At 38.9% G+C, this 25,811-nt stretch overlaps 1 protein-coding gene across 1 annotated transcript in view; it reads left to right on the top strand.

The window, feature by feature from the left end:
• GNG2 (G protein subunit gamma 2) overlaps nt 1-25,811 on the top strand; it is a 116,566-nt gene that overhangs the window by 6,113 nt on the left and 84,642 nt on the right. The window contains exon 2 of the mRNA XM_066342075.1: nt 13,851-13,891. The gene's annotated coding sequence lies outside the window, so the exon portion shown is untranslated. The remainder of the gene's footprint in view (nt 1-13,850; nt 13,892-25,811) is intronic.

The raw sequence follows: 25,811 nt of genomic DNA, 5'->3' as shown, positions 1-25,811 counted from the left end.
CTGACAAGAACAATAAAACTGTTATTTAAGATATTTTCATATTGCTTCTTTTTTTTTTTTTTTTTTTAACAGAGAGAGAGAGAGAGAGTCAGAAAAAGGGATAGATAGGACAGACAGACAGGAACAAAGAGAGATGAGAAGCATCAATCATTAGTTTTTTTGTTGCGACACCTTAGCTGTTCAGTGATTGCTTTCTCATATGTGCCTTGACCACAGGCCTTCAGCAGACCGAGTAACCCCTTGATCGAGCCAGGGACCTTGGGTCCAAGCTGGTGAGCTTTGCTCAAACCAGATAAGCTTGTGCTCAAGCTGGCGACCTCGGGGGTCTCGAACCTGGGTCCTCTGTATCCCAGTCCGACACTCTATCCACTGCGCCACTGCCTGGTCAGGCCTGTATTGCTTCTTAATTGGCGTCCTCACTTGCAATTTTTTCACCTATGAACAGAATGAACATTACTTCGGATGCTTAGAATATGCTGTTGTGCAGATGAATGTTAAAAAAAAAAACAGTAAGAAATGTAAATTTGTGATTTCCACATTGGGCAGCTGCCCAGGTGCCCATCTTAAAGAGAACCCTGATTACAAGTGCCATTCAACAACCGGTTTGGTTTGCTGAACTTAACAAAAAGTTAAGTATTGGTTCTGCTAAACTGGTGCGAACCAGCTGAATCCCACCACTGTCCCAGATGGCTGGCACTAGAGCTAATGGATCAGGTCTGGTAACTGGGATGATGGGTCCTACTCTAGATTTATTTCAACATCAGTGGTGCCATTGCTTTTATTTGAAAATCCTTTTCTTCTTTTTATATTTCACTTTTTACTATCCTCTGTGCATTTTCAATAAAAACCATTAAACCCAAGTCCCCACTCCCTTTATTCATTACAGATGACTCACCTTCTGTTTTTCTGAGAAGGCATATATTACAGTTTCCCTTAACCTTATGTCTTACCACCTCAAGATTTCTATGTCTTCGTTCTCTTCTTCCTCTGCAGGCAAATTAACATAGCCTTTTCTTTCAGGTCATTAGTAATCTACTTGGACTCTCCATTCTATTTCCTTTTATTTTCTAGGGGTCTAGGTTCTGACAATGATTCTATCTCCTTCCTCCATATTTGTTTTTTTTTTCTCTTTATTGGCCTTTTACTCTTTGCCTGCAAACATGCTTAGTTTACACACAGAAATTAATTAAAAATTAAACAACCCTGCTGCCAACAAAGCTTCCCCTGGACTTTTTAAATCTTTACTAATCTTGTTCTCCTCCTACCTGTAGGGAAGAAAAATAGTTTTCCTTCGACCCTTCTCAGTTCTCAGCTGGAAACCCTGTAACAAAAGACAGATAAGTAAGAGAAAAGCAGATGCTTATTAACATGCACAACTTATAAATACAAGGGAGATACCCAGGGGAAAACAGAGTAACTCTCAGAGTTGGTAAAGAATTCAGGTTTAAATACCATCTTCAGCTAAATGACAAAAGCAAGAAGGAGAAGTGGAAGAGGCCAGTTCTGGGGAAATAATTAGAAAAAGCATGGTAAATAAGAGTGAGATTGTTGTGCAGATTGAAGTTGGTGTCTCTCCATAGACAAGAATGTCCAGTTATTTAGTTATCCTTCTCTTCCTGGTACAGAGAGGGAGGCACCTTTACAAAGGGAAATTTCCTTCATAAATGTAAAAGAAGTTACTTCTAGTCCATTTTCAGAATTTCTCCTGTGTATGCTGTTTCCCAAAATAATCTGTTCAAAATAATCCTTATGCCAAAGAGGCAAATTTTGAGGTGGCATATTCTTAAAATGACCAATCATACTCCTTTAGGGAGGACAGTCCTTCTTTTGTAAGTTCTGTCCTTCCTCGAAAAGTGTCCTCCTACATGTCCTCCTTTTTGATATTGGAAGACTAATCTGTAAATGTCCATATTCGATTGATACAAAGTCGATCCATTGCATGTGATATGGCATATTTGCATCTAAATGAGTACTTTTTTCTTACAATTATTATTAAAAATTAATAGGCATGTAAGCATGATTACAATATAAAATATATACTCTTGTTTCTCTTCATATCGTATAAATCTTTCGCCTTTTACAATATAAAATATTACAAATGTTTTTATTATGCATTTATCATATTATAGTGTATTATTGTTGCAATGAATAAAATGTTTCTTTTAATTATGATATTGTTTTGTTCAATTTATTTTTGTCCTCCTTTTAATTGTAAAAAAGTTGGTCACCTTAATATTTTGTCACCATTCCTCCCAACTTCTCTACTAACTCTGTTTCCTCTAAATATGAGTGTTCTCAAGATTGAATTTCTTTTACCATTTAATTTCTCTCACCCTTAATCAAATCCTTTCCTATGATTTCAGTCATTGTTGCTGTGTGGGTCAGTCCTCAAAACTGATTCTCCATCCTGATCTCTCTCCTACTCTCTAAATTTATATGTCAAGCTCCTGGCAAACTTCCCAGGTCATCCAACCCACTGACACTGAAACTCACATGTTTAAAACAGCTCTAGTCATCACCTTCCTCCATTCCTCAAAACTAGCTCCTTTCCCGATTCCATGACTATTAATGACACCCGTTCCCTCAGTCTTTTGATAATAAAAGCTCAATTTCACCATTTTCCTCACCAGCAGAGGTCCCCAAACTTTTTACACAGGGGGCCAGTTCACTGTCCCTCAGACCGTTGGAGGGCCACCACATACAGTGTTCCTCTCACTAACCACCAATGAAAGAGGTGCCCCTTCCCGAAGTGCGGCAGGGGGCCGGATAAATGGCCTCAGGGGGCTGCATGCGGCCCGCGGGGCCGTAGTTTGGGGACGCCTGCACCAGCAACCCAAGTTGTAGTCAGTTTGCATAGCCCTTTGCACTGTCATTAAAAAGCTATCTTGACACTGTCTACTCTTTTCCATGTAGATAGCCATGTTTTGGTTCAAGGCCCTCCTAACCCCCAGCTGGGTTGGTTTGCTGTTTGTGTTCTTGCCTCTCCCTACAATAACTTTCCTGCTCTCTCTCCCACATGTCACCCCCAGAGTCTTTCTTCTCTGAGTAGCCAAATTCTACCTGCCCTGTAAGGTTCAGTTCAAATGCTACCTCTCCCATGAAGCCTTCCCTGGTTTCTTCCTTGCCCTCCCCCACAAAAAGCAGTCATTACCTCCCCAGAAATCTTTTGTTCTTTCAACACAGCAATGAGCACATTCTAGTGTGATTAACAGCAATCAGAATTTTTTTTTTCTTTCGCAAGATCTCTCAGGAGAGTGGCCACACCCAGTTTCATTTCTATCTTCCTTATAGCACACAAAAACAGTTTAGGTTTTCTTTTGTTTGTTTTTAACTTCAGCTTTATTGAGGTACAGTTGACAAAATTATAACATGTTTAAAGTGTACATCATGGTGATTTGATGTACATATGCACTGTTGAAAGATTACTCCTATCTAGTTAATTAACACATCCATCATCCATTACCTTATGTGTTTATTTTTATTTGGTGAGAACATTTAAATCCACAAATACATTCTGTTTATCATTCATTTATTTAATGAACTTTCTGGTTGGTTTTTTTTTTGTATTTTTCTGAAGCTGGAAACGGGGAGAGACAGTCAGACAGACTCCTGCATGCGCCCGACGGGATCCACCCAGCACGCCCACCAGGGGGCGACACTCTGCCCACCAGGGGGCGATGCTCTGCCCCTCCAGGGCGTTGCTCTGCCGACCAGAGCCACTCTAGCACCTGGGGCAGAGGCCAAGGAGCCATCCCCAGCGCCAGGGCCATCTTTGCTCCAATGGAGCCTCGCTGCGGGAGGGGAAGAGAGAGACAGAGAGGAAGGAGAGGGGGAGGGGTGGAGAAGCAGATGGGCGCCTCTCCTGTGTGCCCTGGCCAGGAATTGAACCCGGGACCTCTGCACACCAGGCCGACGCTCTACCACTGAGCCAACCGGCCAGGGCCATGAACTTTCTTAAGTCACTTATTTTTTGATGCAGAATGGCCTGGATACTCTAGGAACCCATTTATAAACTACTGGGGAAACAGACAACTACTGATGTAATTACAATACAGGTAGCCAGGCTGTCCACACATCTTAACTGAATGTCTGCAATGTGCCATGTGTCCTTTAATGCAGTGGTCCCCAACCTTTTTTGGGCCACGGACCGGTTTAATGTCAGAAAATATTTTCACAGACCGGCCTTTAGGGTGGGACGGATAAATGTATCACATGACCGAGACAAGCGTCAAGAGTGAGTCTTAGACTGATGTAACAGAGGGAATCTGGTCATTTTAAAAAAATAAAACATTGTTCAGACTTAAATATAAATAAAATGGAAATAATGTAAGTTATTTATTCTTTCTCTATGGAGCGGTACCAAATGGCCCACGGACCGGCACCGGTCGCAGCCCGGGGGTTGGGGACCACTGCTTTAATGAAAGAGGGAAAGTTGGATGAACAAAACAGGCTAGTTCTTTGTTTTCTTGGAATTTATATTCTAATGTTGGGGGAGACCCAGTGAACACATAAACCAGTGGTTTTTAGATCTGGCTGCACATTGGAAATCAGTGAGGGGTACTTTAAAAAAAAATACCTATGTTCCAGCCTTAACCCAGACTCATTAGATCAGAATCAACCAGATTGGGCCCCAGTGACAGGAATAAATTATAATACAAGAAAATATCAGGTAGTGATGAGTGTTGAGATGGATTAAAGTAAAAACTGGCTGAATGATAGAAATTGTGTGTATGATGATAATAATATTGAGGATATTGAGGACTTGACTTTTGTTGGGTAATCCCTGAAGGCCTCTCTGAGGAGGTGGCATTTTAATTGAGACCTGTATTATTGTCAGGAGTCAGCCATATGAAGAGTTGGGGTGAGAGGGTTCCCAAGTAGAAGGTGCTGGATTCTGAAATAAAGGTGAGGTGAAATTCCAGAGGAAATGTGGCCTTTCATATATATGTACGAGAATCTATAAAATACGTCTTTTTATCTACAAAATATTTTCAATTAAACTAGGTCAATTCCATTTGCAGAAGAACATTTGGCTGTTCTGTTGAATACTTGGTCTGGGTTGAATTTATTTAGATCCACTGAGTTACACAATCAGGAAGATAACTCTATTGAATTATGTTTTTCTACACTGAACTACAGGGCTTTCTGTCTGGATGAAACGTCAATCTCATTGTTTAAAATAAACTTACATACTTGGTATTATCTCTTAAATGACCAAATAGAAAAGGCAGTGACTTGTATCTTTAATGCTGTTTAGGGGAAGCAGGGAAAACTCAGAGAAGAGTCATTCAAACCAGTTCTCACTCATGTTTGAATGAGTGAAGATCAATGCCTTTCAAGAATCAAATTGAAAACTAGCATTTGTCATGCATTTCCTTTGTGCTGCTGTGTGCTGGATACCTTATATACATTAGTGTTTTCCACTAGTTTTCAAAATAAACCTATGAGATGAGAACAGTGGTTTTCTATCAGGATACTTTTGGCTCTTGTAAAAGAACACCCAGCCGAAATGGCTACAATGGAACACTTATCTCAAAACCCCGTGAAAGGAGGAAGGTCCAGAGTTAGCTGTTCATAGATGAACAATGCTCTTTGCAGCCTCAGTTCTTTCCTTCCTGCCACTCTTACGTCCTCAGCAGGCTGGTTTAGCCCGTGAGGCCCGCCCTGTCACTGTGCTGAGGTGGCTACTACAAGTTCAGAATTACAGGCAGGTTAAAATGTCCAGAGGCACAGTGAAGTGGCTTGTTTCTTCACATATACCATTTTTTTAAGGTTATGGGTAAAGCGATCTCTAGCAGAATTCCCTTCACAGCTCACATGCTTATCTCTTAGTGGTCCTGAGGCCTTGGAGCCGCCTGCCTCTCTGAAGAACAGAGTCACCAAACCCCAGAAACAAGAATTGGTTCTATTATCAAGGAAGAAGGGGTTAATGGTTATCAGGTACACAATCAACAGAGTCTGCCACTATTATTCCCGTTTTATAAGTGAAGGTCTCAAGGCTCAACAAAGTTAAATCACTTCTCAAGATTATACAATTTTGAGTGGGATAGTATTTTCATGCATTTCTCTTACACACACACACACACACACACACACACACACACACACACACACACACACCAAAAGCTAGCTTGTTTGGTTGATGGAGATGATCAAGGTAGATTGGAAAAAGAAGAATCCTGGAAGAAAATACAAAATGGCTGATGCAGGACTAAGTAAAGAAGGACCTTCTGAACAAATTACTCCAGAAGGAAATACATCTGGTTCTATAAAGCAATAAAAACGTCATTTAATCTAGACAACCAGCCTTGCATGTCTGCATTGTAAAAATACATGATTCAATTGGTCTCCCTGACTGGTCATTTAAATCAATGCGATGGAAATAAAATTCACCCTGAGCCAAGAAATGAGCTAGAGAGGCCAAGGTTCTGTGCATGGTGGTCTGTCTGACTTAAATGAAAACCCTGCTTTTCTGTTTGTTTTTGTTTTTAGAGAGGGATGTATTTTGTTGGTTACAGCACCTGTAAGAAGAAAATGAGTAATCTCTAGAATGTTTGATTATGAGTTATTTTGAAAATAGGTTTTCACTTTCCAACGCCGGAGGCAACATGCAGTTTCATTATTGTTGTATTTTCTCCACGGTTCCTACCTTCCACTTGGGTGTTGTATTTCAGAGGCTACGTTCGTGAGGCAGCAATAGTGAAAGGGGGAATTTCAGTGGAATTGTCATCATTACAGTGTTTTGACTCTTCATCTCTGGGTGTCTTTCTGTGCGTTCTCATCATAACAGACTCAGTATTAATGCTAGGAGTACCTTTTCTGTAATAAATGATTGAGTGCTTCCCACTCATATTTGCGTTTTTAAACAGGGAAGTCAAGTTAATTTTTAGGCTTTGCCAACAGAGCTCTGTTTAAGAAGGGTATTTATCTGATCTGTGCAGAACCATATAAAAATTATGAAAAATTTAAACAGGAAAAATTATTTTTCATTTTAGAAACTTTCCTTGGAAAACAATTCCTTCTTTGCTATTTTTTTTAAACCTCATGAATGATGGTTGTACTTAGGGATCTTTGCTGTGTATAGGCACTAAAGACATTTTACTAAGAGTTTTATTTTCTTTTCCCTTTTGGGGGAAAAAACTTGATATACAACAGGTTTCTTTTTTTTTAATTTTCTTTTAATTAAAATAATAAAAAAAATTAACTATGCAAAGGTGAAAAGTCCTAGGCAAAAAAATTGGGCCTTGTATTTTATTATGTCTTAAAATAATTCTCAAATACTATGGTGTAGAAAAATTATATCCTAAGGCTTCCTACACAAGAGAACATGGTAGTTAAAGAACAGTCAAATCAGTATTTCTGAGCAAGTTCCTGAAACTTTGTATGCCTGTTTCCTCCTTTATAAAATGGGAAATTATAATGACAATACCCACTCCATAATATTATCAGGAAAAAAAATACATAATATATATAGACTATTTATTTAGCATAGTGCCTGACATATAGTAATTATTCAGAAGTATAGCTGTTATTAGGACAATTGTTATTGTTACCACAAGCTGGAATAGGGTATCTTTTATTCTATTCATGGGATTCTTATCAAATCCTAGCAGAAATGATGATGGCCCAACATCAGTCATAGGTGCTCAGAAGTTGAGGTAAAGAATCACCTAAGGAAGCCCATTTGCATGGGATAGTCAGTCACATGTGGCTGTTCTGATTTAGTTAAGTGTCAGTCTCAGGCATGTGCTATTATTTGTTCAGTAATCCATGTGCTTAGTCATAAATATTTCCAGTTTTCCTTCTCAAGTCACGGTAGGATTATGCTTCTCTGTATACTTAGGTATAGCCATGTAGCTTAATTAGGCCAGTGAAATATGAACAAAAATGACATTTATTCCTTCCAGGAAGAAGTTTTTAAGAACCAGCGTATAAGCACGTTCCTTGGTAACTGGCAGTGGTAGAAGCCCAGAAAGGGTGGCTGCTTTCCTAAGCCTGAGCCTAAGACTGTAACACAGAGCTGGTCTCTCTACTGACCCGTCCTTGGGAAAGAAGCTTCAGGGTCTTGAGCCACTGCGATTTGGGGGGTTATTTGTTACCGCAGTATAACCTAGCCTCGCCTGATGGATACACTCAGGAGATCCCTTTAAACTCTAGAGAAAAAAAAAATATATTATTGGTAACAGTACATAAAATGTGTAGCTGTTTGAAGATAGTAATTTTTAATGACTGCTTTTTCTGTGTGCGTGCATGCATATTGTATATGTGTTACACGTAAATATCAGGAGACTTAGACTCCTACATTAAACAGATTGATATAAAAATTTCTAGTTCAATTTTTTTGTAAAATAAGATTTATTTCCACTTTATGCAGAAGAAATCAACAGACCAAAGTTACCAGCATATTTTTTTTGGAGAGAGTCAACCTCAATGCCAGAGTCAGGACTCAGATCCGTAGGTCTGATATGACCATAAGGTCATGGTCTCTCTCAGGGAGAGCTTGTTCCGGATGGTGTCTAGTGCAGCAAAGGGTCTTTCTGAGAGGAGACGGTGCACCGAGTTATCCCATGGCTTCTGTCTCTGGTAATAAAATAGTCTTCCCTAAACCCACTGTAACATTCCAGCTATAAACAATAGTGCTTAATATATAGAAGGTTTAAAAAAATTTTTTAATTGATTTTTGATAGAAAGGAAAGGAGAGAGAGAGAGACAAAAATATTGATCTGTTCCTGTCTGTGCTCTAACCGCAGATTGAACCCACAATCTTTGCCTATCAGGACAATGCTCTATCCAGTCGAGCTATCTGGGCAGGGCTTTTTTATTTTTATTTATTAAATTTATTGATTGATTGTAGAGAAGGGAGAGAAAGAGAGAAAGAGAGAGAGAGAGAGAGAGAGAGAGAGAAAGAGACAGACAGAAACATTGATCTGTTTCTATATGTGCCCTGACTGGGGATTGAACCAGCAACCTTTGCAACATCAGGATGACGCTCTAACCAAATGAGCTATCTGGCTAGGGCATAGGTCTTAAATAATATGCGTTGAATAAATAAGTGTAAGTAGTCCACAGTTCTTCCAAATGTCTAGATCCTTTCATGTCTGCATTTTAAAAAGAAATGTCTTGATTTTGGACATTCGTTTAAAAACATCTTTGTATAAGACATTTATTCTTTTGTAACACTTTACATGCGATTGACCATGTACCCACAGGTTTAGGCTATTTTGATCATTTTTACTCCTGGTTTTATTTCATCTGATTATTTCATTTGGGTCTCTAAAACTACATTATGAAATACCTTAATTATTTAAATTAGGAATAGATTAATTATCTCCAGTGTACAAACTCAAATTAATTTCATTATTAACTTGAGTTTTAAATTGATTAATCTTGGAGTGTTTAAGGAACCAAGTGAATTTTTTTTTTCATCCTTAAGGAGAAGGGCATATTTGATTTGATGAATCTCTATCACATCAAATTATGTTAATAGGAATAAGAAATTTGGAAGAAAACTTTGGACGGATTTTATAAACCAGCCAGAAACCTGTGTGTCTGGGGCTTCTGGGGGAACAATCTGTGAGTCATTTTAAAAAACAAACACACTCATCATCAGAGTGCATGTTGTTGCCATGGTAATTAGGCCTGTCGGGTTGGCTTGCTTATTATGTTCCTGTAAAGGAAAGAAGGGGAGAGAAACTGAGAATTCAGAGCTTTGACTATCAGCTTCAGTTATTGCAAGAGAGAATGTAGGGAGTTCTTGAGAACATATTGGCACAGTCATCCTCAGAGGGAAGTAAAAAAGCTCTGGCATCCTGCCTTTGTTATTGAATATAAGTTAGCCATATTAGTGTTGGGTGTGTGATTCACAGGTGAGAAAAGCACCATTTGGCATTCTCTCGGGAAGGAGGAGGAAAGCTAGGGTTTTTATTTGATACATAATTATGTATAAATCTCTAAGGACTATCTGGTGAACTGTCTTGTATGCAGGTGCACACAGGGCTTTAATGATCCTCTAAAAGGCACAAAATGCCACTAGCATAACATTATTGCAGTTCATTATTCTAATAAGGTTGGCGTGAGGCTGTTGTTTCAAATCTGATTCCCAAGTAGACTAGGTATCTTTCCTTTATTTTGTGGAGTAAATGTGACCCCTTTATTGTGAACAGTCATCTTATAATGCAGGCCCCTAGGTCACAGAGGAGACCAGGAAGCTTATATGAGCTCTGCCAAATCTGTCACCCCTCCAGGAATAAGTAAAATCAGAAATTCTATTGATGGACAGACAGTCATCAGAGTTACTGAGCCAGTGGAATTGCTGTAAGAATAACTCATTATGATTCTATATGGAGAACAAACAAAAACCCTTAAAGTGAGGGTATAAGTAAGTGCACATACAAAACTGTTTTTAAGAATGTTTCTAAGTTCACTTTAAGAAGTCTATGTATCCTCGTAAATGGATAAATATATAGTACTTCCCCATATCTGTGTGAGATACATTTTAAGACCCCCAGTGGATGCCTGAACCACGGATAAGATGTATTATATTTTTTTCCTATATTTACATGCCTTTTCACTTAAAGGAAGCATTTTATATGTTCTCTTTGGCATATCCAAATTGCTAGCATTGCTATTCTTGGCGCTTTGGGGCCATTATTAAGTAAAATAAGAGTTACTTGAATACAAGCACTGGGATACCATGGCATTCAAACTGATAACTGAGAAGGCTTTTAAGCAAATAATGGGTAGGTAGCATATACAGAGATGATTTTCAAGCCAGGCAGGATGGAATGAGATGATGGGAGAGTTTATCAGGCTACTTGGAATGGTATATAATTTAAAACTTATGAGATGTTTGCTTCTGGAATTTTCCATTTAATATTGTTGAACCATGGTTTAGCATGAAAAGTGAAATCATGGATAAGGGGGAGCTACTATAATACATACATTGACTAGAGTTTTATATTTTTGAACACTCCTCAATCCACTTTTAAAGCAAATTTTATTTAGAATTAAACAACTTTCTCTGTTAAGACTATTTTTCAAAAGATTTCAAATAAAGTGCCACGGGGCATGACTGAGGGTCACACGACCTTAGGAAGCTTGTGTTTAATGCGCGCACTGGCACATGATGGAATCACCACTTCTCAGAACTATATACAGTTGATTTTTTTCTCATATGTGGGAAGAGGCACATTTTACCCAAACCTCATTCTGTGCTATCTTAATTTTCTTAACATTATTAAACAAAACTTAACTGTTTTCTCTGATGATCAAAGTAATTCATGGTAGTTATTGAGAATTTGGAAAATGCTTAAATTGTAAAGAAAAAATTAGAATGACCCTTTCCAATAATTAGGTTGTTGGTTGAATTGCATGTTAGAGACCTTTTTTCACAGTAGCTGACAAATGCTAGGGGTTCTTTCTCTTTCATATGACAACCCAGAGGTGGGTAGTCCAGGGCTGGTAGGATAGCTTTGCTGTACAAGATCATCAAGGAACCCAGGATCATCAAGGATGCCACATTGTTCTATCATTCATAGTATGTTTCTCTTGCTTTTTGGTCTAACATGGCTTGCTATAACCAGCAAGAAGAGAGAAAGTTGGAAGGGGAAAGCATGACCCAGAAGGTGCATGTATCACTTTTGCAGCTATCCCTTTGAACTTTGACTCAGGGCCACACACCTAGTAGCAAGGGAGACTGAGAAAAGGAGTTATTTTTTATATGTACGTGGTATATGATAGCTTAGAATTTAATTATAAGCATGGAATAAGAAAGGAGCAGATATTGGGGCAAATCTAGCAATTTCTGCTACTGCCAGTATTCTATACAAAAAGAGTTAATACACTGTTTACATTTTGATGTATGTCTTTCTAATCTTTTTTTCCATAAAACTATATATCAGAAATATTGTATGTAATATTTACTAGAAAATATTATATGTAATATATTAAAAGAATATTACATATGAAAAATATAGATAATGTATTAGAAAATATAAGGCATTTATAAATATGTATATTAGAAAATTAGTTGAGATCATACCATATATAAAATTTTATATTCTTTTCACTTAACTTCATATCATGTGCATTTTTCATCATTTCAATATTTTGTATGCATTGTTTGAAAGTTCCATCATGTGGAGTTTCTCTGCTTCTTGGGGTTTTTTTTTGTATTTTTCTGAAGTTGGAAACAGGAGGCAGTCAGACAGACTCCCGCATGCGCCCGACTGGGATCCACCCGGCACGCCCACTGGGGGGCGATGCTCTGCCTATCTGGGGCATCGCTCTGTTGCAACCAGAGCCATTCCAGCACCTGAGGCAGAGGCCATGGAGCCATCCTCAGTGCCCGGGCCCACTTTGCTCCAATAGAGCCTTGGCTGTGGGAGGGGAAGAGAGAGACAGAGAGGAAGGAGAGGGAGAGGGGTGGAGAAGCAGATGGGTGCTTCTCCTGTGTGCCCTGGCCGGGAATCGAACCCGGGACACCTGCACGCCAGGCTGACGCTCTACCACTGAGCCAACTGGCCAGGGCTGAGTTTCTCTGTTTTTTAATACGTTGTGTTTGATAGTTAGGCTATTTTTAACACATGGTAATAATTCTTTGTCTCCATTTTGGATTTTATTTATTTGTTTTTGAATAAAGTCAAGGAGTGGCATCACTAAGACAATGATTGAGAATATATTTGAGGATCTTGATGAATGTGCCAAACTGCTTTCCAGAGAGGCTGTGCTGATTTATGCCATTGCCAAGCGTGTATGAGGGTGACGGAGCAGCCTTGAACAGGCTTATTTTGCAAGTCCTACTAATCATGGTTATCCCTAGGGTTCATTCTCTGTAAACAGGTTGTTTTTGCCCTTGGCTTTTTTGCTTTTTGTTTTTCCTTTGCTGTCATTAATCATGATAATAGTTTTCTGATAACTTTGGCTCATTTGAAAACATATGATCTCTTAAAGTTGTTCGGAAATATAATTGGTTGGGTTGAGATTGTAGCACATGTGCCAGCCTTAGGGAATGTAAGATCTATAGAGACACTGATGTTCATTTGGTCCTAGGACCCAATGGGAATTGGATTTTCACCCTTAGTACTTTCGATGTGAGGAATCTCTTTGTTCTGAGACACAACAAAATAGGAACGGCAAAGCACTCCCTGAGGCAGAGGCAATTCCCTTGGAGCTGGTGCTGGATAGCTTTTAGGGAGTAGAGAAACATCTGAACATAGGAACGTTCTTAGATACAAACCATACTTGGGCAGTAGGCAGAATTAAGCCAACTCTGCTCAACATCCTTAGAGGTCATTAGTGCCTTAAGGTGCAGGTGTCTCTACTTTTAAACAGCCTGCAGAAGCTTTGGATACTAAAGATGCTTTTGTAACCACTAACTTGTTCATGTAACTCTCTTAAAGTTCTAGATACAAATGAAATGCCAACTCTGCCCCTAACACCCAGAGAAAGAGCGTGCTCTGTCTCTGCCACTTTGGTCTTGCTGGGAGCAAACCGGGTTAGGTCAGGAGGAAAGCTTGTTTTTCTTCATCTCACTGGTATACAGCCCTGTCACTAAGAACTCTGCTTCCCCTGGGATCCCAAAACAACTCAGTTTTCATGTTTTCTTGAAGGCTAGGGATGTTCACAAGGAAAGGAACTCCTGTTTTCACAAATATATTTCTTAAAAGAAAAAAAGCGAACAAAATGTCTGCTTCTTGGTTCAGAAATATAAACTTGTTAGATATTCCTGCTCTTAGAGAGATTTGGCCATTACCACCAAATGCTATCCACAGAAGCATTTATTTGCTTGGTCTGCTCTTATGGATTATGTTATTGTTCCTTATTCTAATTTTCCTCTTTTTTATTGACAGCCCGAACTGCCAGGGAGCCACAGGCTTCAGGGACTAAAAAGGTAAGTGTTCTAAAATATTTTCTTCTAGGATCTTCTTGAATCTAACCAGAACTTCAAGAGGAAAATAAGTATCTTAAGTAATGCTATACATAAAAGCATTTAACATGTGATATTTATGAAACATTCATAAAGTCCTTAGCAATATGGACGTGATTTTAGGAATTAAAGGAAAAAAATTACTCTCCTTCATAGTTAAAATCAGATTTCTCCTCCAGACTTTCCCGTTTTCTTCTAAACATTCAGGTTGAAGAGCCTTTGAAGTTGCTACCTTAACAAACTGTATTCCTATGGCACTAAACATGACTCACTGGTTGTAGCCATTGAGGTAAACATTAGGTAAATCAGAGATTTACCAGAGAAGGGCAAACCCTATTTTAACAGATTGGCTGTAGACATTATAAGGGCTCTTCCAGCAGCAACAACAATAACTGCAAGAAAGGTCAATTTAATGCTGATGGGGGTTCGTGTTGAAGAAACTGACTTGGCTTTTGAAACTAGCCAAAGCCTTTTAATATGGTTGTAGCTTTGAAAGGTTACCATATTGCTGAGACAGTTGATAATGTGTGGACTCTCCCCAATCAGGATACACAGTGGCTGGGACTGTCATCCTCTCTTTTATAAATTAACTTTATTAAGAAAAAATGGCAAGCATATACCAAAATAGAATAATATAATGAACTTTCATGTCCTTATTCATTTAATTTTAATAATTATCAACTTATGGCCAGGATAGTTTTACTTATACCCCCTCCCACTTCTCCTCTTTCCCCACTGGATTATATGACAGGGCTTGACTTTGGCTGTTGAATCTTTAATTATTTATTTCCATATTACTTAATGGCTACAGCAAAATACTAATAAGAAAGAATACCTACTTACAACCTGACTTAGTTTACTGGAGCTAGTCATTCATCCATTTTGGCTTGCAGTAAATATTTAGGGTTTACTAGTGTCAGAACCTTCTTAGAATAAGAGGGCCAATTTCCCCACTTCACATTTATGAAGTCCTCAAATTTGATCTTCTGATATCGCCAAGTGAGGTTATCTGTCAGAGATGCACTTACAAAATGAAAAGATAACATAACATTCATTACCATATTTTTCGCTCCATAAGATGCACTTTCTCCCCCCAAAAGTGGAGGGGAAAATGCCCATGCATCTTTTTTTTTTTTAAGGACTTTATTTATTCAATTTTTAGAGAGAGGAGGTGGGGGGGAGGAGCAGAAAGCAACAACTCCCATATGTGCCATGACCAGGCAAGCCCAGGGTTTCGAACTGGCGACCTCAGTGTTCCAGGTCAATGCTTTATCCCACTGTGCCACCACAGGTCAGTGACCTATGCGTCTTATGGAGCAAAAAATATGGTATTTTATTAAATATTTTAACATCCCATTTGGTTCAGAATATTTTTTTTCTTACTTTCCTCCTTAAAACCCTAGGTGCGTCTTATGGAACGAGAAATACCATACTTAACTTTTGTTGTTAAATGTCAACATTTAAAATGTACCACAATTTTTAAAACCTGTTTTGACATTTTTTTTTTTTACTTCTTAGTATACTTATAAACACAAAACATTTTCCCCAACCCTCTCATGTATCTTCTTATATTATCATAAATGTTTGTCTGGTTATCTGTCTCCCTTTCAAAATTATAAGCTCCTAGAAAGCATTTTGCCTCTACTCTCTAGCAAGGTGTCTGGCACTTGTTATATATTTCTAGTTTGGGTGGAAAGACAGAGAAAGGCACATAATTCTTTTTAAGGATAATTCCTTAGGCTGAAGAGTAAAGTATAAAGATGAGAAGAGAGACTAATGGAAGGGAGACCAGTAGAGGCCTTGGGTTTAGAAATGACGGGCCTGATATGGGAGAACTGCTGGAATTGCTGATTAAGAATGAGAGGTAAAGGAAACTAAAGACATCTGGAATAGGTGCCAGCTTTCTCTTATGGGAGATGATATGGGTCATGATAACTGGGCTACCAACACCGGAAGAGAGTATTCAACTGTGTGGAGTGGCCACGCCCAGGGAGATATGTATAGTAGGCTGCTCATAAATGGGTCCTGAGCTGTGGTTCTCAGTCCAGACTGCACATCACAGTCTCCAAGGAAGAGTTTAAAAACACTCATATGCAGGCGCTACCCAGACCAGTTGAACTGGAACCCCTGGCAAGGGGCTTGGATGTCTGCAGTTTTTAAAAGCTTCCCAGATATTTTAATGTGCAGCCATGGTTGAGAATCTCTGGTCTAGAGTTTATTCAATGAAAGGCCTATGCGTGTGTCTACTTTTAAGACCATGTATAGCTTTTACTACTCCATAGTGAGGTTCTTTTGGAGTTCAGTACTTATTATCTTACAGGTGAGGGTTGAGCCACCCCTATATTCCACCGAATAGTGCTAATAATGAAGGCTGCTTTATAAGTGTTTGATATTCTTTGTCAGATATTTGGGGTAATCTCTTTCATGCTAATAAATGTTCTTAAATAGTTTAAATCAATCCAAGCAGAGTTTCTCAATGTGGCTGCAGACATGTTGAATGGGACCGTTCTTCACTGTGCTCTTTGTTACCCTGTCCTCAGCTCACATAAGGCCTGGAGCATCTTCCAGTCGTTATGACATTTAGAGACATTGGGAACTACTGTGTCCTAGCATACAACTTTAAAGAGGTTATTTGGCATTTTCTACTCTCACCTGAAAACATTTTTGCTTTAAACAAAATTATTGGTTTCAGTTATGCTTAGTGGTTCTTTATCCCTTTGAGTAGTGAGTTTTTTTCATGCTCACTGACCCCCAGGAGGGAAGTGTTTTTTTAAAATGAAATTAGTTCCAGTTACAATTTTATTAACTTAAAATCATGTTTGTTTGATAACCAATTTATGGAAACAAGAAGAACATACATTTTCCTTTTTTTAATGTTGCCTTACACATTTTTAAAATAAATTGATCGTACTCTGGATGGTCAGGAGGCACAAGGACGTATATGAACGTTTGTACTACACAAAGGGTTAACTAAGTGGTGTCTGTGATAGCAAACTAAAGAAAGAAACTAAATAAAGTAGACATGTAAAAGTAAGTATTGTTTTGTACTGTTGTAGGGATTTGAGGCATATTTGCTCTAGTGTTAAATCTTGTTAAAGTCTATACAAAGGAACAAATTAAACACTAGTCAAGCAGTAGTCAAATATGGACGTTAAAGCAAAATACCACTAAGGCATGCAAATTGAACAGCATAATGATGAAGAATGTATATATTTATTTCCTATTGATGTTGTAACAAATTTTCATAAAGAGTGATATAAAATAAGACAAATTTATTATCTTACAGTTCTACAGGTTAGGTTCTGTAGGGATGTCACTGGGCTAAAAGCAAGTATCAACAGAGGCATTTCTTTCTGGAGGCTCTAGGGGACAATTCATTTCTTTGACTTCCATGGCTTCTAGAGTCTGCTTTCTGGCATCTCTGTGTCTTTCTACCATAATTACATCTAATTCTGAACTCATCCAGAAAAGGTTCTTTGATTTTAAGAACAAGATTTGGAACACCTGGATCATCTAGGCTAATCTCACCTTCTCAAGATTCTGAATTTAATCACATCTTCAAAGTCCCTTTATCCATGTAAGGTTACATATATTTATATATATATTAACAGGCTTTAGGGATTAAAACATGGACCTATTTGGGGGCTATTATCCTGCCTATTTCAAAGTAATTCATTGTTTTAATCTCTTTGAAAGGTAGAAATGCCTAGGTCGCAGAGATAGGATTATCTAACTTTTTATTGTTTGGGTTGAGAAGCTTTAGGCTTCCTAAATTGATGAAGCAAGTTCTTTTTTTTTTTTTTTTTTTTTGTATTTTTCTGAAGCTGGAAACGGGGAGAGACAGTCAGACAGACTCCCGCATGCGCCCGACCGGGATCCACCCGGCACGCCCACCAGGGGCTATGCTCTGCCCACCAGGGGGCGATGCTCTGCCCCTCCAGGGCGTTGCTCTGTTGCGACCAGAGCCATTCTAGCGCCTGGGGCAGAGGCCAAGGAGCCATACCCAGCGCCGGGCCATCTTTGCTCCAATGGAGCCTTGGCTGCGGGAGGGGAAGGGAGAGACAGAGAGGAAGGAGGGGGGGGTGGAGAAGCAAATGGGCACTTCTCCTATGTGCCCTGGCTGGGAATCGAATCCGGGTCCCCCGCATGCCAGGCCGACGCTCTACCGCTGAGCCAACCGGCCAGGGCCGCAAGTTCTTGTCTTTATTGCAAATCCTGTTTTCTAGATACAAGCACTGAAGGCTTTTGGTTTTCTTAGAGTATTTGGAGTTGGGTCAAGTGGACAGGTTGAAGTCCACGGGCTCCTTCCTTGGCCGGACTTTCTGGTACTGTGGGTGTGGCCCCTGGACAGTGTGCTGCTTTGGCACTTTTCCAACTCTGAAAAGTTTACCTACAGTGTGCAGGCTCCAAGGTGTTTGAATAGCATCTAAGAAATGTGAGATTTTTATTTTATGCTGTTATGTCTGCCTGTCATATTATACTTTATTTATTAGGCTCTAAAATGTGGAAATTGAAGGGAAAAATAAACTAATATTTTAGAACCTCACTGTAGTAGTATTTACTATCCTTAATTTCTAGCTATGGTTTGAGTTCTCCATACAGTAGGTAGGCCATCCCCCACAAAGTAAAAAAGCATTTCTCGCCTACGGAATAAAATGGATCACTGGGTTAATTTTTGAAATTCATCTCTGGTATAGAATGTAGTCAGAGTTTTTGATGAACATTTAAAAATTTTTAGTTATTTTTCAAGCAAGTCCCCTTTTTATCCACTCTAGTTACTTCAGCAATGCAGACCTGAAGCTCAAACCTAGGACTAGCAGTTGAGTAACAAATCATCTGTATTTGTCCAACACTAAGGTGTCCCCTGAACACAGGACCTTTAATGCTGAAACTAAGAGTTGCAGGACAAATTGGGACAGTTGGTCAACCCCAGATGTCTAACAAATGGATCTACTGGAAAGTGATTGTCATGTTGATGAATTAAAATACAAATTTTGATTGAATTAAACAATGATAAACAACAATTCTCATGGTTTGGGTTGAAGGTAGGGGTGAATCTAACTTGGAAAGTCTGTATCCACATATGCATGTTTATCCAAATCAAGTTTTAAAAATAAAACAAAGATTCAGAACTACCCTGTTTCCCCGAAAATAAGACATCCCCCCAAAATAAGACCTACTGCAACTTTTTTCAAGCTTAGAAATATAAGGCCTCCCCTGAAAATAAGACGTAGCGCATCTTTAGGAGCCAAAATTAATATAAGACACTGTCTTATTTTCGGGGAAACAGGGTAGAATGTTTTACATGGAAATAGAGTCACAAGAAATTCTTGATGGAATTCAGTTTGGCTGGTTATGCTCTTTGTGATGACATGACTACAGTATATTAATAAATGTTGATTTTTTGTTCAACAATAAATGTGAATTCTTGTTCATGGAAAAATAAGACATCCCCTGAAAATAAGACCTAGCACATCTTTAGGAGCAAAAATTAATATAAGACACTGTCTTATTTTGGGGGAAACATAGTAGGACCCAGCAACATTTATGCAATAATGTATTTCATAGCCTGCCCTTGCAGTTCTCCAGTGCTTCCAGCACGCTCCTGCATGATGCTTCTGATGATCATATCTTTTTTTTTTCCTTTTTTTTTTTTTTGTGGCAGAGACAGAGAGAGTCAGAGAGAGGGACAGAGGGACAGATAGGGACAGACAGGAAGGGAGAGAGGGACAGATAGGGACAGACAGGAAGGGAGAGAGATGAGAAACATCAATTCTTTGTTGCGGCTCCTTAGTTGTTCATTGATTGATTTCTCATATGTGCCTTGACCAGGGGGTCTATAGCAGACCGACTAACCCCTTGCTCGAGCAAGCGACCTTGGGTCCAAGCTGGTGAGCCTTGCTCAAACCAAATGAGCCCGTGCTCAAGCTGGCGACCTCGAGGTCTCGAACCTGGGTCCTCCACATCCCAAGTCTGACACTCTGTCCACTGTGCCACCGCCTGGTCAGACTGATGATCACATCTTTAATGACTTTATTACTGAGGTGACTGACCACAGGACCTCATTGAATCTTGGTCAGCATGTCAGCACGTGTGGAAGTTATAAAACCCAAATTTGCCAAAGTAGCAGGAAGCTCTCTTAGCTTGAACCCTGCCTTTTGTAGAACAGAATTGAACTCCACCACCACCACCACCCTCCAACAGATAGCATAGATAATTCATTCAGGAATAGTTAAGTATTAGGAAGTCTTAGGGCCTAAGGGAAGTGATTGGAGTGGATAATGTCTTGAGTCTTATCCAGCTCTAAGAACTTGGTGCTTCCTGATCTCCCAGTCGCAGAACATGAACTGCTTAACGTTGTAAGTGGCTACATGTGGATAAAGACTTGCTTTCCTTCCTGCTTCCCCAGGACTCTAACTGTTTATCCACAGCAAAGCCAGGCTGAGAAAACAGCAATACTGAAAGTCCTAGGCCCGCATCCCTTACATTTCTGTGGCCTTCATTTGGGGATTTTTGCTCTCTAAGCCACTGGGACTAAGCAAAGGACTATCGGTGTGCTTGGAAGAGCAATGAAATTAGCTTTCCCCAGAATAGATGGTTGATTTTTAGGAGCTGCTTGCTATTTACTTATTTATTTATTTATTTAAATGCATTTAAGTTTTTCCTATCTCCAAACTGTCCTAGTTAATAGGTACAAAGATTTTTTTCTTTGAATTTTCTCTCTCTCTCTCTTTTTTCCACAAAGAGATTGAACACTACTAGCCATAGAGGTAAGAACTGGGTTTCTGATGAGGGTAGGCCTTGGATAGGATTGTGAATTATTTTGATGTTCTCCTCAATCCCTTTTTTGGGTTGCTTTCCTGGACGAAATAGGGGCTAAGTGCTGAATCTGACAAGCTCAGGGGAGACTTGTATGTTGTCTTTGCAAAAACTCAGACCTAAAGTAACCACATAGGATGGTCTGATATTAAAACTTTCTTAACTAAAAGCAGCTCATGGTAGATAGTCATGTCCTAGGGCAGTATTTTTCTCTAACAAGGGTCAGTGCTTACCTTAATGAGCCTGTCTGTTGTCTTTTGCATCTACAAAACAGACCTAATAACTAGAGGTGGAGTAAGATTGGTTGAGGCCCTAGGCGCGGAAGAAAATATTGGGCCTGTTACGTTAGAAAAAAGTATAAAGTTGGGGTTTTGCTGGGCCCTTCAGAAGTCGGGGCCCAGGGTGCGCGCCTGGTTCTCTCACTGTTAAATCAGCCTCTGCTAATAACATAGCTTTGAAATGTAAGAGTAATCTTTCCCTGACCCCTTAGGGTACCCGCCACCCAACCAGAGCAGAAAGCTACAAACCCCCTCATTGTTGTTATTATCGTGTTAATTGTAACTGCTAACTATCTTATGCCTACCTATGTAAAAGAAGTTTGAATCTACACATTTTTACTTTTTGTCCAATCCCAAAGACTTCCCTGCTCTGCTTTCTCTGCCTCCCAAATCTGTCACCAATGGATTTCACGTAAACCCCCTTACGTCTTCCCCTTTGATTCTAATGCATAAAATAAGTGGTAAAATGGCCATTTTCTGGGGCATTTTCTCAATCCATTGAGATTTTGCTTCCCAGCAATTGTTGACAGTTTAGCTCAAATAAACTCATAAAAATTCTCACAGGTTTGGACATTTCTTATGTTGACACTTTCTTGTAGGACTCCCAATCTTGGTTTCATTTTAAGATCAGTATCATTTCAGCTTTGAACCTCCGCTGTTGTTTTTGTGAATCAAAGAATTTCCAGAAGAAATGAAAGCAGGTCAAATCAAAATGCTGTCATTTAAACCAATTCTTTTATTCTTTTCCAAAGAGAAATTAGAGAGTAAAATAAATAAGAGATCCAAATGGCTACTCTGGGTACAGGATTTCTTTGGGGACAATAGAAAGGTCTGGGAACTAGATGGAGGTGATGATTGCACAACATCGTGAATGTATGAAATGCCTTTGAATTGTACACGATAGAATAGCAATTAGTTAATTTTATATTATGTGAACTTTTTCTCAAAAAAAATTATATCAATTGAACTTCAAGAGATTTTTTTTTAAAAGACTGCTTCTCTTTATCTTAAACTCTAGAAGAAGTCTGCATCCATTTTAACACCCTCATCCTCATGTTAAATTTCTAGACCAAAATTGTTGTTCTAGCCTGTCCTGTTACTGGGTATTTGGACTTAAAAGTGTCCGCAAGGCAGAGCTGATGAGAAACATCTCTAGGAGTTAAGACATCTCTCAGAGTTAAGACTCTCATTGTTTATTATTAAGATGGATAGTTTTTGCTACTGGAATATAGATTGGGCAATACTTTGCAAAGCTTATCACATTAAAAGTTTGTTTTCTAAATGTAACAATTTAAAACAGAGGACTTCCTCCCACCTCTCATGAGATGGAAGTTGTGTCCATGAAGCTGGAGAGTTTTTAATATCCTATTGTAGCAGAACGCAGTTGGATGTGATAAAATGGAAAGATGTGGTAACTTTAATGAAATGTGAGCATGGGAACAAATTTCACATGTAGAAAGGTCTTTTATTAAAAAATCTCCTTAGACAGCCTCAAGGGCTGTCACCTGATCAAAGCTGGATGGCAACACCTTTAAGGGATAACTCCATAGGGCAGGGATCCCCAAACTACAGCCTGCAGGCCACATGCGGCCCCCTGAGGCCATTTATCCGGCCCCCCGCTGCACTTCCGGAAGGGGCACCTCTTTCATTGGTGGTCAGTGAGAGGAGCATAGTTCCCATTGAAATACTGGTCAGTTTGTTGATTTCAATTTACTTGTTCTTTATTTTAAATATTGTATTCGTTCCCTTTTTGTTTTTTTACTTTAAAATAAGATATGTGCAGTGTGCATAGGGATTTGTTCATAGTTTTTTTTATAGTCTGGCCCTCCAATGGTCTGAAGGACAGTGAACTGGCCCCCTGTCTAAAAAGTTTGGGGACCCCTGCCATAGGGTTTCTATACACAATGTTTGATTCAATGATGAGACTTTACTGTTTTTAATCCCTTCTAGATGTACAGATAAGTATTTTGACCTTTCTACAGAGATGTAACTAGGCAACCAGTATAGCATGAAGCCAGTGCATAGCATTCAAACTTCATAGCTATTGCATCATTTTAAAAAGTGCTATTTAAATCTTCCTTTTAGCTTTGGCATATGCTGCCATGTACCCTTTAATTTCTTAGAAAATATCATGCCAACCCCCAGCTATGGTTCCTAGAAGCCCAGCATCCTCTGATATTTGTAAGAAAGTGTGCTTACAAGAACTGTGATAATAGAGTTGAGAGGCAGCTGCATGCACTGTACTTAAAATTGGGAATTAAGGAAGTAGGTTTCATTTTTGGTGTGTGAAGGTGTAAGAGCTTAAAACCATTTCCTCAGCAGGTGGTAATAAGCATGCCTTACAAAAAGATTAATGGAAATCATACGTTCACAGAGATAAAAGCTGGCTCTTACTCTAGTAAAGTTGATTTTGCTTTGCTGGATAGGTTGTAACTAGAAATACCCTAATATGATAAAAAAAAAAAACAAGAATGTATTGAAAGCTTTTTAATATGTCAAACACTAAACTGGGTATATACTGTATTTCTTTTCTGTGATACTCATGCTTTTAATTTATTAAATTGTTTTTTATTATGAAGAGAACTTATGTGTAAGATTTAAAAATTCTAAGTAGGAAATATGGGAATAAATAAGAACTAGAGGTTCCTTTCCAAATACCAACTTCTAGCCCCACTTCCTAGAGGTAACCAACATTAATACAGTTTCTTATGCATTCCCAGAATTTTTTTTTATCTCCTGATTAATTTGTATTAGAAAAGTGACTCTGGTAAGTGCCATTAAACCATCTGTTCAAAGCTTATCTTCTGGGCTATGTCTTTTAATTTTGAGACACTACTGGGCACTTCTTTTTAACATGTCCCTTTTTAAACTGAAAAAGTAAAAATGCCGGACCAAAGTGATGTTATTAGAGGGATGGTGATAGAGAGAACTATAAATGAAAAATGTCAATGTGTAATTTTAGCGTCCGAAGAATTTTCATATGAAACTTAAAGAATAAAACTCACTTCATTTTTAAAGTCATCTGGAGTATATTATCTCCCTTTAGCCTTTTGATGACCCCATGACGCAGGAATTGTTTACTCTGTTTTACAAAGGAGGAAGCTGTGGTTCACAGGGGTTAAGTAACTTGCCCACGAACACAGCTGAAGACTGACAGGATCACGACTAGAACACAAGCCTTTTCCAGTCTTTACTCTTGAACGAGACCACACTTGTAACTCTGGGGAAGAGTGAGGCACAGGAACACCTTTGTGGCTCAGCAGTGACAAGCTACAAAGTAACAGGGAAGGGTACAATGAAGATGGGGTATGATGTTGTTCTGATTCTGTCCCTGTGACTGATTCTTTAATGAAGTATGCACAAATTAGGGTGGTGGCTCTCTGCTCACAGTTTCCTCACCGGCTATGACTATTGCTGTTGTGTTTGTTTGGGTAAATCTAACCACAGGAGTGGGAACTTGACCCAAGCAGGAGAAGCCATAGTATCTCAAACCAGGAAGGACCACAGGAGTTGGTTCAAAGGATGGACGTGCAATGCATCAGGGCCAATAGGTTCTTCTGCTGGAATTTTCCATCTCAAGTTGAGGGAAGAGAGGTCCCAAGGCAATAAGAATCATGTAGGGCCATGTTTCAGTCTGTTGAGAGAATGAAGTTCAATGCACAGGAGAGAAGCAAAACAGAGAGAGACAGAGACAGATAGATAAAGGCAAAGGAGAGAGCATAGTAACAATTGGAGTCCAATGTTTCCTTTTTTTTTTTTTTTTGCTTAAGCTAATATAAATTGCTGCCAAGAGCCCTGACTGATATGTCCAGGCCTTTGTTTCCTCATCTATAAAATGGGGTCGAAATATTTGCCCTGACTATATTTGAACTATCATAGTCCCCACTATCCATCGGGGTTATGTTCCAAGACCCCCAGTGGATGCCTAAAACCTCAGATAGTACCAAACCTTATTATACAGTTTTTTTTTTCTGTACAGGTGATAAAATGTAATTTATAAATTAGGTACAATAAGAGATGAACAATAACAATTAAAATAAAATAGAACAATTATAAAACAATAATAAGTTATGCGCATGTGGTCTCCCACTCTCTCTCAAAGTATCTTTATGTGATGCACTCATCTCTCTTCTTGCAATGATACCAGATGATAATATGCCTGTGTGATGAGATGGAGTGAGGTGACTGATACAGGCACTGGGACATAGTGCTAGGCTACTCTAAGGGTTCCTTGAACACAAATATTGTGAGGCTATGATAGTCTGATCTAATCCACGAGACAGCTCCTCAGTGACTAAGGGGAGGGGTAGTGTATACAGAGAGGATACTCTGGACAACGGGATGATTCATGTCCCGGGTGGGATGGAGCTGGATGGCATGAGATTTCATCGTGTTACTCAGAACAGTATGCAATTTAAAATTTATGAATTGTTTATTTCTGCAATTTTCAATTTAATATTTTCAGACTGCATTTGACTGAGGGGAACTAAAACTGGGGAAAGCAAAACCATGGCTAAGGGGGAGCTGTACTATAAAGATCAGTTGAGATAATGAATAGGAAAACACTTTGTAAATTGTAAAATGCTATATAAATACAAGATGGCATTATTCATTGATACGGTGCATTGAGTTAGGAAAACTCAGAAGAATGAAATTAACACTCATTTGGAAAATAAAGAGAGCTTTGTAAGAGCCATCTGGTGTTATGCAAATTAAGTAGAAGCTGCCAGAATTCCCCAGATTTTTTTTTTTATTTCAAATACTCTTAAGTACTTACTAATAACTTA

This window comes from Saccopteryx leptura, chromosome 6, assembly GCF_036850995.1.
Source record: "Saccopteryx leptura isolate mSacLep1 chromosome 6, mSacLep1_pri_phased_curated, whole genome shotgun sequence".
Taxonomy (NCBI): domain Eukaryota; kingdom Metazoa; phylum Chordata; class Mammalia; order Chiroptera; family Emballonuridae; genus Saccopteryx; species Saccopteryx leptura.
The sequence above is the reverse complement of the archived record's forward strand: the minus strand, read 5'-3'. Positions and strand labels throughout refer to the sequence as shown.